This window comes from Notamacropus eugenii, chromosome 5, assembly GCF_028372415.1.
Source record: "Notamacropus eugenii isolate mMacEug1 chromosome 5, mMacEug1.pri_v2, whole genome shotgun sequence".
Taxonomy (NCBI): Eukaryota; Metazoa; Chordata; class Mammalia; order Diprotodontia; family Macropodidae; genus Notamacropus; species Notamacropus eugenii.
Genome location: NC_092876.1, coordinates 285,006,881 through 285,025,705, shown reverse-complemented (window position 1 = coordinate 285,025,705; position 18,825 = coordinate 285,006,881).

The window sequence follows — 18,825 nt, the reverse complement described above, 5'->3', positions numbered from 1 at the left end:
CATGTTGAGTTTAATATATGTGCTGAGTATCCAGTTTGAAGTATCCAAAAAGAAGTTAAAGATATGAAACTGGAGGTCAACAGACAGGTTGTCACTGGATAAGCAGGTTTGAGAATCATCTACATAGATATAATTAAATACATGAGAGCTGATTTCATCACTAAGTCAAGTAGAATAAAGGGACAGAGGAAGGACTGAGATAGAGTTTTATATGACAGTCATTAGAAGTGAGTTAAAAAAAATACTGAGAAGGGGTTCATTGACTTCACAGGGTATATAATATAGAAAGGATTGAGAACCCCTGAGGTCTAGTAGATATCCTATCAAACAGAAAAGCTTTCCCCATTTCTGACTGGCCTCTTTTCCCAGCCTCTTAGGGTTTCTCTCCATGCTAACTCATGATTTGTTGTCTATGCTACCAGGACATATGATTGAGAAAGATACTTCAGAAGTATGAGCCATAGTCTGTGGCCATACATTAGGGGATATACTCCTCCATTTATTCTTACCTGGATGGGTTCTGATACTTCTGACTTGCTCCTTGTCATTGTTTCTTCCCTCTCTACTTCCCCTCTCCTTAAGCTGCTTCTTCCTTTACTCTTAAAGTTTCTGAACTATGCAGCCATGTTTTAATTAGGCTAGCATAGTTCTTAAATATTCTAGCTACCTTCTAGTTTCTTGTTTAATCCTCTTTTCAGTGGTTGGACAAGTATTTATTTATATGTATGTATGTATGTATGTATGTATGTATGATCTCCTGTCAGGATGATATATGTATCATACTCTACCAGGGAATAATTTTGCTTCTGATATCCCTAATGATATTGCAGTTCTTGGGTAGTATTGGCATCATGAATACTCAAAGATCTAACTACATTCAGCCTGAAATTTCTGGTAATTTCACAAATCTTTGTTTCTCTATCAAAGGAACTGATCTCTCAAGGGTGACTCCAGTGTTGTTGTTGAGTCATTTCAGTTGTGTTCAATTATTCATGACCCCATTTGGGATTTACATGGCAAAGGTTTGCCATTTCCTTCTCCAGATCATTTTACAGATAAGGAAACCGAGGCAAACGAGGCTAAATAACTTACCCAGGGTCATACAGTATGTGTCTGAGGCTCGATTTGAACTCAGGTCTTCCTAACTCCAGGACTAGCACTCTATCCGTTGTACTACCTACCTGCCTGTGAACACCAATCCTAGAAAGCAGCCAAAGAGAGAATAGCAGCCGAGTTCTGTAGAATTGCTTCTACTTTGTCCATAAGCACAAATGGAACTATCAAGATGGAATGAAGTAGAAGTTGCGTCTGGGTTATCACTTCTGCTATAATCCCATGGACTGTCTAAAACTTACTTCTCAGCTGCTGGATCAACACCTGGATGAGCATTCCTAAAACACTGGAAAGTTATCTTTTCTCATGGCTGCTTCTATTGTTGTTAGACCTAAGGTTTCTGGATTGGGAACGTCCTGATGTGGAAAGGTAAAGATAACAATTAGGAACATCAAATATATAGAAAAAATGGCTGAATTTGAGGAGACTTACCTCATTCTAAGTCAAATCTCCTAGGGTCTATTTGCCTTAATTTCACATTGCTTATCTGGAAGCAGATACTGCTATGTAAAAACCACTAGAGTTGGAATCAAAAAGTTCTGGGTTCAGGTATCAATTGTGCCACTTACTGCCTGTGTGACCATGGGCAAGCCATTTCTCTCTGCCTCAGTTTCCTCTTCTTCAAAATATGGGTGTTGGACAAGGTATCCACAAATATCCCTTCTAGCTCTACATTTATGATCTTTGCAACATAAGATAAGTAGAACTTACCTCACTACTTATGTGATATATCATTCAACACAGAACAAATTTTGAGGATTGTCTTGAGCCAAGAAGCACTGCAGAAAGTCACAAAAAATGACATGAATGAGCAGTAACAAGATATTACAAGGGCTCTTTACCTGGGATCTGGAAACTTGTGTGTATGATTTTATATTTTGATAACTGTAATTCAACATAATTTGTTTCCTTTGTAAACTTATGCATTTCATGTTTGTTTGTTTAAGAAAAGATTGTACAGAGAAGGTATCCACAGGCTCACAGTTAAGAACCCTTGGTTTAGAAAACTATCCAACAGTGAAAAGAAACTTTTCCAGTAAGCATAATTTAGCAATTATGGGTTAGGTATTGATAATGGCAGGCCATTTAAGGATTCTTTCAGTTACAAAAGGCCACTGGTTTTATCCCACAAAGTGAAGGGCAGAAAAGTTCTAGAAGAGTTTGAAGGACTCTCCCACATGGACACTATTTGCTCTTTGCCTGAAGCTTCTTAATGAGGACATTCCTTTTGCCTTGAAAGTCATATAGACTTTAGACATTATAAACATTATACCCTTTCAAAAGGGTAACCATGACCGTATCAGCTCAGTTATATCTACCATCTCTACTTCTTCTCTCTTTCACTCATTTAGCTCATCTTCCTGCTATAGAATGACATTGGCTATCATAAACATGCCAGCATTGCGTTGTTGCAGAGATCTGTCTTTTAAATAGCATGAAGTGATTTGTCATCCATGTAGGTTAGTAATTACCAGACACTGCCCATAAAATCATTGTCCTCTCCCTGAACTATGAAGTACTAAGGGTCTACTGCTTCCTCCTTCCTATGTTTTACACATGGCCATAGTAAAAAATGAAAATCTGAGTAATTATCTGGTGAATTAGGATGAAGGAATGGGTCATTTGAGACATTTTCCCTCAGTAGTAGGGTTTGGGCAGAGTGATTAATCCTCAATTCACTTCCCCTGTGTACCCCTAGCCTTTGTTTAAATTGTATAATAAAACTGATTATTGTGTCATTTTTGGGTGAGGAAAAGAAAGACTCCAGAGCAGATTTCCTTTCATTGCCTACTTAGTTTTCAGCACTTCAAGGGTCTCTGATCTTCTTCCACTTGTATATTTGCAATCCATCTATAACTTAGTAGATAAGCCTTAGAGCATTACCAGAGGCAGAGAATTGAGTTTCTTGATTATGATCACAAGTTAGAAAGTGTTGAGGAAGAATTCGAACTCAGGCATTTCAGGACTCTACGCCCATCATTCTATCTGCCATGAAATGCTCCTTCTCTTTGATATAGGTAATATTAGATAAATAGTTGAGATTAGATTTTGGTTGATTCAGGCAAAAATTCCTACTGTTAAAGGAATTTGGTCAGCCTACACTTAATGGAATTTGCATGAAGAATGAGAATTAAAGGTTGGATAACTGTTGTGTGGATTTGAGTAAGGCACTGACCAACTGGGCAAATGAGACTTCATTTGTGTATTTTCCTCTGCAATTAAAATTTTGCCCAAACTATTCAAATTGATTCTTGAAATTGTCACTTTGCATTGTCTAAAGGTATTATTTAACAGCAGAGTAATCACAAATGCTATTTGGGATGTTTAAAAAGTTTATATATATAAAAAATAATGAATTTTGTTTTTCCAATGGTCATTGGCTATTTCCACATAAAATAATTGTTATTTGTCATGAGTAATCCTTTTTATCCTCCAAACTGATGGTCTATAAAACATGTAATAAGGAGAAGTTAAGTCCTAAATATATAGTTTGGTTACGTTTATCTTATTGATGCAACAGTTACTATGATGATGTTCTTAAGAATTAATACATCAGAAAGACAGGATCAGTAGCTTCATGATCTGTGAATAAATCTTTCTCAGTGACTGGAAAGCTCCAGAAAGGAGGGGGTATCCAAATTCTACTTGCCATGTTTCATATTTTCTCCCAAGTTCTCAACCTTCCTATTAATCCTTTCTCTCTGCTTAGTCACAATTCTGGAAAGTTGCTTCCTTTGTGAGCTTCTAGTGGCTTGCTTCTACATGAAAGCGGAGCAGTGTTTTTGAATAATTGGTGAATCGAAGGCTTTGTATATTATGGGTATTGAATCAATGTTTGTTGAATTTATTTGGAAGGGTTCCCCTCCTACTTTCTTTTCCATGCCCAATTCCTACCAGTTGGCATTCAATCTCTTTTTCTTTTCCTTTGCCCACAGATTTTCAAGTTTGCTTCTACTGTTATCTGACAAACACTTTGTTACTCTGTGGTCCCAGGAGTGCTTGAAATTCTAGAGGAATCCCTTATATTTTATTACTGAGCAATCGATAGTAGGTAGGTCTCAGAGACAAGAAGATATGGATTCAGATCCTGCATCTGATACATATTTACTGTTTGACCTTGAACAGTGATTGCCCCTCAATGCTAGGCATCTCTCTAAGACTCTAAGTAGCAAAGAAGCAGCTGACTTGCATAGGTAAGAAGTTTCATCATCTGCAACTTCCCAGTATCAAGGAAATCATAGATTCCATCCTAATTCCCATCCTTTCTCTTCACTATCCATCAAAACTTCTAATTCTCAGCAATCTGACATGAGCAAGGGGGTAAAAACTAAATTAATTCACACTAAATCATGATTCTTTAAAATGTTTATTTTTAAAAAGACAGTGAGTTTTAACTCAAATGAAGCTCTAATTGATGGAATTTCAAACAGTATAACATAGTGAGAAAAATCATTTCTGCCAGTATAGGTGAAGTATTTTTGATTAAGTGGGTTTTCCCTCTGCCTCTCCGATCTTACCTTCATGGATAACTAACTACTCTGCCTATGTTTATTGAATATTTTGACTGAATTGACAACCTGATCTTTTTTCATTTATTCTGTACATAATTGACTAATATTTCTCCTGTTTTCTTTTTTCACTCCCCCCTGCCACTACAGTATTATAAGACCATATTTTCTATTGATTAGACTCTTTCAATAACCTTCTATCTGGATTCTCCCCTCACTCTCTTGCTCTTCCAATCCACTTTACACCACACTGCCAAAATAATTTCCCTAATGCATAATTCTGATCAGATCACCCCCTTATTAATAAAACTTAAAGGCTTCTTCACTGAGCAAACTGAAGACATCTTTCTTAGCTTCGTTTTTGTGCTAGGATGCAAGTATCCAATACCAGATCCAACATACCTTTTTACTTTAGAGCACTGGAGTTGTAGTCAGGAAGAACTCATTTTGAATACACCTCAAAGAAACTTTCTAAATGTGCAAACCTTGAAAAACCACTCTACCCCTCCAGCCTCAGTTTTCTTATCTGTAAAATGAGCATGATAATACTACTTATTTCATAGAGTTATTGTGAAGATCAAATGAGATAACATTGCTTTGTATTTCTTAAAGTACCATATAAACGGTAGCTATTATTTTTGAATTCCATAAAAACTACCTTATTAGGGGTCTCCTGACTTTGTCCTGTTCTCTTTTTCCTCCAAAGATGGCAATAATGCATTGTCTCTACATCTCCCAGTGCTGGAATCCCCTTATTTTGTGGTACCACTGAGATGACATCTCCTCTTCAGAGTTTTCCTGGATCTCCCTAGCTAAAATAAAACACTTCTCAAATGTGTTACTCTGTTTAATCTCTCTAATTTACTCAATCATTGTGTAACGTGTAGTATAATTGTTTGGTCAGTTTCCTTCCTGGTCTACCCTGGAAGTTCCTTGAGGAAAGAATATGGTGTCATTCTTTATCTTTGTATTCAATCCTCTAGCACAGTGTTTCCATGTTTTAGATGTTTAATTAATGTTTGGTGAATTAATGGATTGCTTAATTGAATTAATCAGACATTTTGGTTTTATGTATATATGACCTACTTTTCATTAAATCAGTTATGGAATTGGACAACCTCTTACAACAGAATTTGCATTCAATGGGTAGGTGAAAAAATAGGAAATGAAAATAATATTAAGAAATTATAATCTGTACCGCTGCCCTGATGAGCCAGGAACAAGGGACCTCAGATGTTGATTATCAACAAAGCTCAGCAAGAAGAAACAGAGAGAAATTCCATTTAAAATAATTGTAGCCAATATAAAATATTAGGATTCAAGTTGCCAAGAGAAACCCAGGATCTATATGAATACATTTGAAAAATGCTTTTTCACACAAATAAAGTCAAATATAAACAACTAGAAAAATATCAATTACTCATGACTAGGCCAAACTAATATCATAAAAATGACAATTCTACCTAAATTAATTTATTTATTCAGTGCCATACTAGTCAAACTACTAAAACATTTTTATAGAGCTAGAAAAACTGATAATGAAATTCATCCTGAGGAAAAGTCAAGAATATTAAGGGAATTAATGAAAATAAAATGCAAAGGAAGGAAGGTGACCTAACTGTACCAGATCTGAAACTACATTATAAAGTTGCAGTCATCAAGAGTGTTTGTCACTGGCTAAGAAATAGAACTGTGAATCAGTAGAATAAATTAGGTACACAAAACACAGTAGTAAAAATGACTGTACTAATCTAGTGTTTTATAAACTGAAAGACTTCAATTTCTGGGATAAGAACTCATTATCTGACAAAAGCTACTGGGAAAACTGGAAAACAATATGGCAGAGACTAAGTATAGACAAACATCTCATACCATATACCAAGATAAGATAAGAATATCTTTCAACATAAAGGTTGATACTATAAGCAAATTAGGAGAGCAAGGAATAGTTCACCTGACAGATCTGTGGGGAAGGGAAGAATTTATAAACAAACAAGAGATAGAGAATATTATGAAATGCAAAATGGATAAATTCTATTCATGAAGTTTAAAAAGGTTTGCACAAACAAAACCAATGCAACTACTACTAGAAAGAAAGCAGAAAAATAGGGAACAGTTTTTACAACCATTGTTTTTGATAAAGGACTCATTTCTCAAATATATAGAGACCAAAGTCAAATTTATAAAAATACAAGTCATTCCCCAATTGATAAATGGTCAAGGATATGAACAGGCAGTTCTCAGATTAAGAAATCAGCATCTATAATCTTGAAAAAAAACGCTCTAAATCATTATTTAGTAAAGAAATGAAGTACCACTTCACACCTAATCAGGCTGCTAATGCAACAGAAAAGGAAAATAAGTATTAGAAAAGACATGGAAAAATTGGAACATTTATGTATTTCTGATGGAGTTGTGAACTGATCCAGTCTTTCTGAAGAGCAATCAAACTTCCCATGGCCTTTGATCCAGAAATACCACTACTAGATCTGCAACTCAAAGAGAACATAAAAAAGGGGGAAAGGATCTATTTGTACAAAAATATTTATAGAAGCTCTTTTTGTGGTGGCAAAGAATTAGAAATCAAGGAAATGGCCCTCAAATTGTGAAGTGGATGAACAAGTTGTGGTATATGAATATAATGAAATACTGTTATTCTTTAAAAAATTATGAGCAAGTGCATTTCAGGAAAACATGGAAAGTCTTATATGAACTAGTACTGAGTGAAGTGAACAGAATCAGTAGAATTATGCATAGCTCAACTGTGATTGACTTAGTTCTTCTCAACAATACAATGACCCAAGACAATTTCAAAAGATGCATGATGGAAAATGCTATCTACATCTAAAGAAAGATTTATGGAGTCTAAATTCAAATTGAAGCATGCTATTTTCTTTTCTTTTTGTTTGTTTTATTGTGGTTTTTCCTTTTTGTTCTGTTTCTTTTTTCACTACATGAATAATATTGAAATATGTTTACATGATTGCACATGCATAACCTATATCAGATTGCTTGCTGTCTTGGGGATGAGGGGAGAGAGAGAAAAAACTCAAAACCTTATAATATAAAGGTTGAAAATTATCTTTACATGTAATTGAAAAAAGTATTATTTACTCCCCAAAAAAAGAAAGAAAAGAAATTGAATATAACTTTCTTCAATTATTTGAATAGCTAGCATGTGGACCAAGAACGATCTTTGTTCCACTTGTCCTCAGAAGGCAGAGCTAGGAGCAATGGATTGAAGCTGTAGAGAGGCAGATTCAAGGTTCAATGTAAATAAATCTTAACAATTAGAGCTATCCCTCTCCCCCCCCCCAAAAAAAAATGGAATAGGCTGCTGTGGGGAAGAATCCATCACTAGAATTCTTTAAGTATATACTTGTTGAGGACATGTATCTACATACATACATACATATGTATAATATATACACACATATGCATATACATGTGTGTATGTATACATATGTGTATGTGTGTGTAGATAGATAGATAGATAGATAGATAGATAGATAGATAGATAGATAGACAGATAGATAGATAAGAGTGCCTTGCATTTGACAGGTGCTTGCTGAATACTTTTGGAGTTGGATGTGATATAATGGATTCCACTGGGATATAGGCTGGACTACATGGTTTCTCAGATCCTGTTGAATTCTGAGCACCTATGAACGCCCATAAATATTTTACAAGTGAATGAAGTACTTAACAAGAGAGCACATTAAGTGAAAACAAAGAATTAATCAAGAAAAAATCAAAAGCAAGAGTTATCATAGACCACATTCTCCCGGTTGATAATCCTTTTCTTGAGTGCTTATTGCCCTCATGGAATTTGGAGCAGGTACACAGCAGCATCTTATAGGAGGAAGGACAGCTTCCTGATGTTTAATGTAAGAGTTCTGTTAGAATGAGAAACAATTTCCAGGACACCAATCTACTCTATATTGGTGCTTTTATTATGTGTACTCAGATTAATCTGATTCTTTTATTTTCTTTAATCAAATCGATGATTTTGTCTAAGTAAGGTTCTGTCCAATGCTAATGTATTGACCTCCCCCCCTTGAAATCCTATAGACTAGCATCTATAGTCTCCATTACACAATTTGATAACTAACTATTCACTGTTTTTACATTTTTCCCTAATTGTTTTCTATGTATTGGTCTCCCTGTCATAACCTTCTTAAACTCAGCTGTCAAATGGTCCTCCTAAAGTGAAGATCTGACCATATCATCCCCTAACACATACCTAATAAACTCCCATGAATCCCCATTAACTCCAGGATCAAATACAAAATCTTCTATTTGGTTTTTATAGCTTTTCATAACCTTGTCATTTCCTACCTTTCAAATCTTTTTTTTACTCCTTACTCTTCTCCAATCTCCAATACAGTAAGACTGGTCTCCTTGGAGCTCCTTTCACATTACATTCAATTTCCCAGCTCTGAGCATTTTCATTTGCTGTTCTCCATACCTCTACTTTCTCATCTCAGTCTCCTGGCTTCCTTAATGTACTTTAAGACTCAAGTAAAGTCTCATCTTCTACTGCAAACCTTTGCTAGTCCTGATTAATCTTAATGCCTTCCCTTTGAGGCTATCTCCAATATGTCCTATATCTATCTTGTTTGTACATAGTGTGTGTGTGTGTGTGTGTGTGTGTGTGTGTGTGTGAATTGTCTGCTGCATTAGACTGCAAGCTTTTTAAAAGCAGAGGCTACTTTTTTTGTCTTATTTTTTTGCTTTCCTTTGTATCCTCAATACTTAGCACTGTCTGCCACATAGTAGGTGCTTCATAAATGCTTTTTTAACTATTAGGCTTTTTAACCTGATGAGATTGTAAGCTTCTTGAGAAATGAGACCATTTCTTCATGGGAACACGGTTATAAACCCAGAGGGACCTAAGACATTCTAGTGCAATCCAATATATTACATATATGTATATATATATATGTATACATACATATGTATGTATAGATATGTATATATATGAAAAACCTGACACCTCAAGAGGTTAGATGACTTCCCCAAATTCACATAAGTTAGCAGCATAGTCAGAATGCACATGAGACGCTCCAACTCCAAATGCAGTGTTCTGTCCAATACGTTACACTGTCATCATCAGCAATTTTTGACAGCTTGTTCTTCTGATGTTTAAAGAAATTTGGATTCTGAAATATCCTCATAAATAATTTTATTTTATACGGCAGCAAATGAATTTCCTTCATCAAACATTATAAAAAGCCAACTCAGATTTTTGTTACTCATTGAAGCCTTTTTATTTCTGTATTCTGGACCTTCTTATTTTCCTCCCAATTGATTCAGGTTCTTGCCCCTGACTTATTTTCCTCCCAATTGATTCAGGTTCTTGCCCCTGAGACCTTGAGCAATATGTTTCCAGAATTGGGGAACATTACATCCCAAAGATCATCAATACCATGCCACCCTCACCCTGGCCCTCTTCCTTGTCTCACAGAATTCAGACTCTTTCCTTTGGGACCTTAGAGCTACATGCCACATGCAGGACATCTCTAGAACATGCTACTTCTTACAGTACCCACCTTTGTCACCCACTCTCATTTCAAACTTCGAATCCCCTAAACATTTTATCTTCCTTTATTACAATGTAAGCTCCTTGAAGTCAGGAACTATCTTGCTAATTGTCTTTCATCCCAAGTTCTTAGAATAGTGCCAGGCAGACAAAAACCACTTAATAAATGTCTTTTCATTCATATTGGTATAGCTACCAGCATCTAATTGACATTTTTAAAAATGCTTGCTCAACTAATATGTTGCATTGTAGAGGGCCGGGCTCTGTACCATGGCCCCCTGGTGAGCCCGGAGACGCCCGGAGGTGAGAACCCTCCTTCGGGTGCTGGGAACGCCCCTTCCCGAGCTGAGCTCTGCCTCCAGGGTGGAACATGGGAGGAGCTACGGCAGGGTATATAAAGGGGAACACGGGAAGGTCGGGAGGACTGAGGTAAGCAATAAAGTGCAGTAAGCAACCTCCTCAGGTGTACTGTTTGGTCGTTCCCCTCCCCCATAGGAGGGGGCCGGAACCGTTGGAAGACCGGTAAAGCAGTTGGAGAGGTAAGCTCCAGGCGACAGCTCAGGGCAGGCCCTGAGCATTCCATTTTCTAGAACATCTATTTGCTTGGCAAACTTCAGTATCAAATTTGTAGAATTGCAAATGGTAATAAGGAAAAAAGTGTCTATAGAAGTATTCATCTTCTTAAAATACTACAATATTCAATGGTATATCTTTGCATCATGACTGATTGTTATAATATGTTTAAGGCCAAATATCTGAAATGTATTGAAGAACAAATCTATATTCCTTGAAGAAAATAATATTTACAAAAAATAAAATCAGGTCATTGTCATTATTTGTCCTCGACATTCTCTATTTCTTATTTTTTTTAACCAGAATAAAAAAAATGATCTACTAACCTCCCCCCCCCACACACACACACACAAAGGGAGAGAAGGAAGGGTATTATTCCTCCTACACAGTCTGTAAGATCTTCCTCAGTCACTAGACACTGTCTTACGTTAAAGTCACAGATTCTTTTTGTTTAATTTTCTAAACATTTTACTTTTTAATTTATTTTAACATTCAATTCTTTTTAAATTTTGAATTCCAAATTCTCTGCTCATCCCTCACCTTCCCAACCATTTACAAAGCAAGCAAGGAAACACAGAGTTAAGAAGGTGGAGCAAAGGCAAGGATTCACCTGAGCTCTCACCAAACCCTTCCAAAAACCTCTACATAATAACTCTAAACAAATTCTAGAGAGGCAGAACCCACAAAAACACAGAGTGAAGCAATTTTCCTGACCAAAAAACTTAGAAGTGCCATAGGAAAGGTCTGGTACATCAGGTTAGGGGAGGAACACAGTTGAGTTCAGCCTGCACCAATGCAAACCAGGTCCCAGCAAACAAGGAGCAGGCTTCGTGTGACTGAATCAATGGAAGCAGTGTCCGTTTCCAAACCTCTCGGTGCACAGATGGTAAAGGGATCAGACAGTGGGTCAGAAGCAGATTTACAGGGGTCCCTCTGCTAGCACCAGGGGCAAGACTCTACTGTATTGCCTATAGTTGGACCTGGGTCCCAGTTCTGGATCTTAGTCATGGTAAGAGGAGAAGCACAAGCAAAGCAGACTTTGTGGCTTACAGGGGAGCAAAGACCCTGGGCACAGCTCTAAGGTTGAAAAGACTGCTTGTGATCTCTCACAAATTGGTGAACAGTACAGGGGAATAGTAAACACACCTCCCCCTAAATCATTCCACTTTGGAAGAACCAAAAATTATGGATGCCCAGAATTGCCACTGAAAATAGCTGCATAAAAAACAAACAAACAAAAAATAACCAGAAATTTGGGACAGTTCCCCCCTCTACTTGGGAAGCAGAGCTGCATTGTAGCATAGAGCTAAAAGTCAAGAAATAGGCTGGAAAATGAGAAAATAACAGAAAAAAATAATAACCATAAAAAGTTACAGCATTGACTAGGAAGATCAAAACACACTCAGAAGACAACAAAGTCAAAATTCTTGCAAGTAAAGCTTCAAAGAAAAATTAGGAATTGGTTTCAGGCCATGAAAGACCTCAGAAAGAATTTTTAAAATCAAGTGAGAGAAGTAGAGGAAAAATTGGGAAGAGAAGTAAGAGTGATGTAAGAAAACATGAAATAAAAGTCAGTAGCTTAGGAAAAGGGACACAAAAAATACTGAAGAAAATAGCATCTTTAAAAGAAAATAATAAGCCAAATGATAAAAAGAGGAACAATGAAAAGAAGAGTGCCCTGAAAAGCAGAACTGATCAAATGGAAAATTATATACAAAAATTCACTGAAGCAAAAAACTCCTTAAAAAGCAGAATTGTCCAAGTAAAAAAGGTACAAAAACTCCTTAAAGAAAATAATTCCTTTAAAGTTAGAATTGGGTTAGTGGAAGTAATAACTTCATGAAACATCAAGAAACAATCAAACAAAACCAGAAGAATGAAAAAAATAGAAGAAAATATGAAAAATCTCATTGGAAAAAGAACATGGAAAAAAAGATTCAGGAGAGATAATTTAAGAACTTTTGGACTACATGAAAGTCATGATAAAAAAAAAAGAGAGACTAGACATCATCTTTCAAGAAATCATCAAAGAAAATCTAGAACCAGAGAGTAAAATAGAAATTGAAAGAATCTATTGATCATCTCCTGAAAGATATCCCAAAACACAAACTTCCAGGAATATTATAGCCAAATATCAGACCTCCCAGATCAAGGAAAAAATATTACAAGTAACCACAAAGAAATTAAAATATCATGGAGCCAAAGCTATCATAACACAAGATTTAGCAACTTCTACATTAAAAGATCTGAGGGTTTAGAATATGATATTCTCAGGAGCAAAAGAGCTAGGATTACAACCAAGAACCAAGAATCACTTACCTATGAAAACCTGAGCATATTCCTCAGGAGGAAAATGAATATTCAATGAAAGAGAGGACTTTCAAGAATTCCTGATGCAAAGACTAGACTTGAGCAGAAAACTTGACTTTCAAAAACAGATGCAAAAGAAGTATAAAAAGGTAAACAGGAAAGAGAAATCATAAGGGATTAAATATGGTTAAACTGTTTATGTTGCTACGTGAGCTGATGATAGTTGTAACTCCTAAAAGCTTTTTCATTTTTAGGTCAGTTAAAAGGAGTATACATAAGCAGAAAGCAGAGGTGTGAATTGAAGGTGATGATATAATTATCGAAAAAAATAAAATTAAGGGATGAGAAAGAAGAATGCACTGGGAGAGAGGGAAAGTGAAAAGTAGAATGGGACAAATTATCTCACATAAAAGAGACCTGAAAGAGATTTTTACCGTCGAGAAAATGGGGGAAGTGAGGAGAGGAGCACATGAACCTAACTCTCATCAGAATTGGCTCAAAGAGGGAATAATATACACACTCAATTGGGTGTAGAAATCTGTCTTACCATATATAGAAAAGTAAGAAAGGACAGGAATAAGAGAAGGCAGGGAGTTTATAGAAGGGAGGGAAATTTGGGGGAGGTAAAAGTCAGAAGCAAAAACTATTTTGTTTTTGAGAATAGACAGGCTAAAAGGAGAGAGAAAGAAGGGGAGAGAGAGAGAGACAGAGAGAGAGACAGACAGACAGAGAGATAGAGACAGAGAGACAGAGCCAGAGGGAGAAGGATAAACAGAAGGATAATAGGATGGAAGAAAATACATAGTTGGTGATTATTACTATGAAAAAAATTACAGTGGGTTTCTCTGATAAAGATTTCATTTCTCAAACATAGAAAACTGAGTCAAATTCATAGAAGTAAGAGCCATTCCTCAACTGATAAATGGTCAGAGGATTTGAACAGGGAGCTTTCAGACAAAGTAATCAAAGCTACCTATAGTCACATGAAAAATATGCTATAAATAGCTATTGATAAGAGAAATACAAATTTAAACCACTCTGAGCTACTACCTCATACCTGTCAGATAGGCTAATATATAATAATATGGCAGAAAAGGAAAATGACAAAAGTTGGAGGGGATATGAGAAAATTAAAACACTGATGTACTATTGGTGAAGTTGTGCACTGATTCATCCATTCTGTAGGGAAACTGGAACTATGTCCAAAGGATTAAAAAAAATATGCCTACCCTTTGACTAAGCAATACCACTGCTAGGTCTGTACCCCAAAGAGATAAAATACAAAAAGGAAAAGGACCTCTGTGTACAAAAATATTTATAGCAGCTCTTTTAGTGGTGGCAAAGAATTGGAAATTGAGGATATGTCCATCAATAGGGGAATGAGTGAACCAGTTGTTATATATGATTGTGATGGAATACTATTGTGCTTTAAGAAATGATGAGAAGTCACATAACAAACCAAAACATAATACACACACACACACACACACACACACACACACACACACAGAAATGCTGAGAAGCTTGCTCTCAGAAAGACATGGACAGACTTACGCAAAATGAAACAAAGTAAAATGAACAGAACCAGGAGAACATTATTCACAGTAACAGTAATATTGTATGATGATCTACTATGAATAACTTACTAATTTAGTAATCTAAGATAATTCTGTAGGGCTAATGATGAAAGGCTGAATGCAGATCCAAGATATTTTTTTCTTTACTTTTTTAGTTTTCTAGGTTTTTTTCTTCATTTTCTTTCACAGAATGACTTACATGGAAATTTGTTTTTCAAGACTATACATGTACAATCTATGTCAAATCACTTGCCTTCTCCTTAAGGGTGGGGGTATAATGGCAAACAAAGTAGGATCTTTTGCTGTTTTTCTTTTAGTGTAATCAAGTGCCTCTGATTGAATCTTGCCTTTATCAGCCAAGAGTCTTTACTGGGAGGAAAGTAAGGAAACAAGAGTTTCTTTAACTAGGAACAGTATGTGTATTTGTATTGTTAATTATGTTAATGCTATTAAAGAAGATCTTCCCCACCCATTAATGGGCCTGCCCATTAAGAGAATTTTGATTAGGGAAGATTCATAGGAAGGCCCACACCTTTTGTTAAGTTTCTAGTGAGGCACTGGTTCTCAAGGGTTGTGAGGCCCTTTGGCTCTAAAATAAAAGCATAAATACTCTGAGAGTGATTATTAGTTACTTTGGTGCTTCATTCTGGAAGAAGGTTTGTGTGCCAGATGAGACTCTGGGAAACCACTAATCAGGGCCCCTGCCCCTCTTTGAAAACCCAGATGTTGGTGCTCTCTCTCCGGTAACTATGTATGTATGTAAAGGTCAAACAGTTGGATCTCTCTATTGATCTATGATGTATGGATTGCCTATGTCATACAGATGGAAGCTATGTCTGTTGATTTTGATTTCTGTGTATTTCCTCTGAAGTTGAAGGTGCTGATTTTTTTTCCCTCAACTAAGTGAATTATACATGTGCTTGATTAAACTGTGTTGACCTCTTGAAAATTGCTTTCCTTTTAGAAATGCAGATCTAAGAACCTGTGATAACAGGCCCTCCAGTGTTTGTCTGTCAGGGTGCTTGCTTTTACAGGAGGGCAGTGGAGAAAGGGAAAGAATTTTGGAATTCAAAACTTGTAAAGAAAGAAAAGAATGTTAAAATTGTTTTTACATGTAATTGGGAAAATATTAAATAAGAAAAAGAGGAACCAAGAATGTGATATGAATTATACATGTGAAATCACACAAAGTATATTTACATACTAGGCATATTTTAAAAAAGAAAAATAAAGTGAGGAAATGATATTTCAATTTTAACTCAGAGTTCATTCTCTCTCTGGAGGTAGATAGCATTTTTTTTTCATCATGAGTCCTTTGGAATTGTATTGGATTATTATATTAATCAGAGTAGCCAATTCCTTCCTAGTTGATCATCATTATAGCAGTTTTTATTGTACACAATGGTGTCCCAATTTTTTCTCGTTTTGCTTTGCATCAGTTCATACGTCTTGCCAAGTTTTTTTCTAAAACCACCCTCCTCATTATTTCTTATCACACAATAGTACTACATCATAATCATATGCCACAACTTGTTGAGTCATTTGCCATTTGATGAGCATCTCCTTGATTTCCAATTTTTGCCACCACCAAAAGAGCTGATACAATTGTACAAGTAGGTCTTCTTCCATTTTCTTCAATTGCTTTGAGGTACAGGCCTAGCAGTGGCATTACTGGATCAAAGGGTATCCAGTTTTATAGCCCTTTGTGCAAAGTTCCAGATTGTTTTCCAGAATAGTTGTAGTTCACTACTCTACTAGTAGTTCAGTAGAGTACCTATTTTTCCCTCATCCCCTCCAGCATTTATTTTTGATAGATGTAAGAGATACCTCATAGTTGTTTTAATTTGTATTTCTCTAATCAACAGTGATTTAGAATTTTTTTAGATGATAATAGATAACTCTGATTTCTCCTGAAAATTAATTCTTTATATCCTTTTGACCCCCTACTAATTGGGGAATGACTCTTATTATTTATAAAACTGATTAAGTTCTATACTCATATATATTTGAAAAATGAGGATTTTTTCAGAGAAATTTACTATAGAATTTTTTTGATAATAGTTCATTTTCTGTGGTAACTTTCAGTTCCCTGATAATCTCTTTTAACTAAGTCTATTTTTGCTTTTGCTGTGTCTGAAATCATGATTGCTACCACTGTCATTTTTTTTTTTTTACTTTAGCTGAAGCATATCAGATGCTGTTCTACACCTTTATTTTAACTGTGTATTTCTGTTTGAAGTGTGTCTCTTGCAAACAAGATATTGTTGGATTCTGGTTTCTAATCCTTTCTGCTGTTTCCATTTTATGGATGAGCTTATCCCATTTTAACATTTACAGTTATGATTATTAACTGTGTATTTCCCTCCATCCCATTTTCTGTCTCTTTCTCTCCCTCTCTCCCTCTTTCTGTCTGCCTCTGTGTCTGTCTCTCTCTCCTGTTCTTTCTCAAAAGTCTGTTTTGCTTCTAACCACTGTCTACTTTAACCTGTCCTCCCTTTTATGAAGTCATGAATTATTGACACTTTTTGGAAAAGTCTTTTAGGAAAGAAACAAAAAAGTACTTAAAGGGTATGGATGAGTGGATGGTAGCTAACAGTTTTCTGAGAGAGCATAACATGTATTCCTAGATAGGATAAGAGAGCTACTCTTTGTTGTACATAATGAATTGCCAATGCTTTCTAATAGAGATTGGGGAGAAAGATAACAATCACTGAATTTCTCTCCTTGTGAATGAAGAGGTGATGGAGGAATGAATAAGATTGAAGAAAAAAAAGATAGAAATAAAAATATGAGGCACACTGAGAAGTTGGATGGGTGTTAACTGGGGAACCGAGAGGAAAGTAAATAGGTTTCAATAATATATGTGAGCTTGCAATGATTTAGGATGCTGGTCACCCCTGGTCTTTTTTTACCTGAATCCTTTACATTACCTACTATATTCCTTGATACATACTAAATGGTCAAGAAATATGCTTTATTGATACTAAACTATATAATTTATTTCTTGCCAATGAAAGATTATATTCTTTTTAAAAATGTAGGTGTATAAGAGCTTTGTTCGTGTGTGTGTGTGTGTGTGTGTGTGTGTGTGTGTGTATGTGGCTCAGTAGCACGAGAGCTCATAAGATGCTGAGTGGTGTCAATGCTGGAAGAAAAAGGAGAAATTCAAAGAGCTGAGAAAAGTAGAGATGAAAAATGTCAGAGACAGGTGCTGGGTGGGGGTGGGAGAAAGAAAACTGATCTATAGATCTTGAGCTCCCAGTTTCTGAGTAAGCAGTACTATCATGAGCTAGAATTTTAGCAATGCCATTCAGAGGTCCTCAGGTACTATAAGAGTACAAGCTTAGAATTTTGTGTTTATCTGTGCTCTGTACTGGGAAATTGGACACAACCACAACCAGGACAGCAGCCACGGCTGTTATCCCAACATCTTACCTGCTGTGCCTATGGAAAGTAGGGACATATGGAATCTTAGCCTCCCAAGGCAGGAGATGAGGCAGGATGTGATTTGGGGAGTGGGGAGGGAGCATTATCTGATCAAATTAACCTTCTGTTGTTGACATGACATTCTATTTTCAATAAATGTTCTTTGCCTCAATAATATGACTTGGGATTAAACTCTGGGTAGTCATCAGAAGATCCGGAGGTATAAAGCACCTCTGAGAAATAAAATATGAATTCAAATGGGAGCTCGCTACCTGTGGGGAGCATTACAGGATAACAATATTTCTAGAAATTACCTCATTTATGCAAATTAATAAATTTAACAATGAAATGTTCTAATTTAATTTAAAGATCATTATAACATAAAAATCAAACATAGAAACTCAATCTTCACTCTTTTTTGGGGGAAGAGGGCAAGAAAATAATAGAATGATGTTTTGTTTCTTTTCTGTGATCACTGATTCAGAATTAAGTAAGAAATCTGGCATATAATTATTCCATTTTGACAATATTCAAACCACTTATCTTTTCTATTTCCTATCATCATGATAAGGTGTTCTATTTCCTGCTGCCAAGCCTTTTCATAACTTATCTCCTATGTCTGAAAAACTCTTCTTCTCACCTTAGCCTCAGAAAATTCCTGCTATTCTTCACATCATGACTCAGGTATTCCTTTCCTGATGCCCATGGGTTTTAGTACTCAGTTCTGATCAAATTACTCAGTATTTGCTTTTCATAAACATATCTGTTTATGTGT